Consider the following 2,285-nt stretch of genomic DNA (forward strand, 5'->3'; position numbering starts at 1 on the left):
TTGTGGGGGTTATATGGAGCATTTTTTCTTTTTTTTTTTTTTTGGAGAGATTTTCACTGTAGGGCGCGTGCGCTCGCCAGACAGACAGAGAGAGACATAGAGACAGAAAGCGAGAAATCACCCCCCAGGGGGGATGGTCACGCCGCAATCCCTTCTCCTCCATTCTCCTCTCGGGATCTTGGGCACGCACGCACACGCGCCCGGCATGAGTTTTAAGCCACCGGGTCCGGGACACGAACCGCGGTCAGCTACATGGGAGTCCAGCGACATAGCCATTACGCTAACTGCTGGTTCCGAGCATATTTTTCAAAACACATTGAACTCTGCACTTAGCGTTTGTGCATTTTCTTATCTGTAAATTATATCACAATCAAAATGATTAAAAATAATTAGACAAACTCATGTGCACACATACTCACACATAAGGTGATGTTGAACTCTCATTTTCATTACAATGATCTGATCAGCCTTTTCTTCTTTCCTAATGAGAAAATCTTAATTACATTATAGGCATTAGACTATGCCCTATCTGGATCAGTCAGTGGTGTGGTAATTAAGGCAACTGGATCTCACATGGTGAGTGAGTGTGCAGTGTGAGTCCTGAATATACTACTTGAGAAGCAATGCTGGCTCACGTACACGTGTGCCCCAAATCCCAAGAGCGGAAAGGGGAAGAGACAGTGGGATTAAAAATAAATAAATAAATAAATAAATCCTTTTCCAATGCGAAGTTTTTTTTCTTTAATGTTTCACTTTTTAACTTTATCACTACATTAAATTTATTATCTTTCCACCCTATGTTTCTTTTCCACAATTTTGATCCTACTAATTTATATTCATTAGCTACCTTTCTGCTCTTGACTATAAAATGCACGTTGCCTTAGTTTATTTCCATAAACGTTGCTGCTAAGCCAGGTGAATGACAGTCGACACTGAAGACTATTAAAATACTCCAAATGTAATAATTAATGTCTTTGGACCAAGGAAGACAGTAATGAAATGACTATATCTCTCTCTCTACCTAGTCCTAAACAAGCATCAGAAGTTCAGTTTTCTACAGCAGTGGCTACTCCATGTGGATATTTTTCCCAATCAAATTTTATTCATAACCTACAATTTTGCAAGAGATGTTCACAAAATACATTAGAAATAGTTTTTGTCCTAAAATTATTTAACTGCTAAGAGCTTGAAATATAAAATGAGTCTATATTTCTGGTTTGTCAGAGATGAAGTGTTGAGTATCGATGTGTGTTCACTATTGAAATGATGAATTCTTAAGTCTTATTCTAGTTTTAATTTCACAATTTTTTTTTTTTTGGAGAGGTTTTTCGCTATAGGGCGCGTGCACTCGCCAGACAGAGAGAGACATAGAGACAGAAGGCGAGAAATCACCCCCCGGGGGGATGGTCACGCCACAACCCCTTCTTCTCCATTCTCCTCTTGGGATCTTGGGCATGCATGCACACGTGCCCGGCGTGAGTTTTAAGCCACCGGGTCCAGGACACGAACCGCGGTCGACTACGTGGGAGTCCAACGACATAGCCATTACGCTAACTGCTGGTTCCCAATTCCACAATTTTGAGTTAAGGAAAAGTGAATCAAAGTGTTATAACAAAAAAGTAGTAGATTTCCTTTTCATATATAATTTTATGAATCCTCAATGCATACGTATTGTGCATATCACAGTGTAGATATTTATTTAGATAAAATTTTTGAAAGGTTTTTTTTTGTTTGTTTGTTTGTTTGGTTTTTTGTCGGTAGTTTCTTTGCAATAACACTAGTTGCCATTAAGTGTCATTAATTCTCCAGGGAATTTGAGATCTTGGGATCTGGAAGTAACTGGTAAACCAAAAACATGAGATTAGGCCAGTTGACAAAAATGGTGACAATCAGGGACCAGCAGTTAGTGTAATGGCTATGTTGCTGGGCTCCCACGTAGTCGACCGTGGTTCAAGTCCTGGACCCAGCTGCTTAAAATCATGTTGGGCGCATGGGCGTGCATGCCCAAGATCCCAAAGAGGAGAATGGAGGAGAAGGGATTGCGGCGTAGCCATCCCCCCCACCCCCGGGGGTTGATTTCTCGCTTTCTATCTCTCTGTCTCTCTCTGTCTTTCTGGCGAGCGCACGCGCCCTCTAGCGAAAACCTCTCAAAAAAAAAAAATGGTGATAATCACAACATGTAAAGCTGATATCACTAAAATCATTTATTTTAAAAAAAATTGAACATGATGGTTGGCTTCTATACACCAAGAGAAATCTCTGTCAATGATCAACTTCTCACTGAT

The sequence above is a fragment of the Tupaia chinensis genome, unplaced genomic scaffold (assembly GCF_000334495.1).
Source record: "Tupaia chinensis unplaced genomic scaffold, TupChi_1.0 Scaffold148049_1, whole genome shotgun sequence".
NCBI lineage: Eukaryota > Metazoa > Chordata > Mammalia > Scandentia > Tupaiidae > Tupaia > Tupaia belangeri.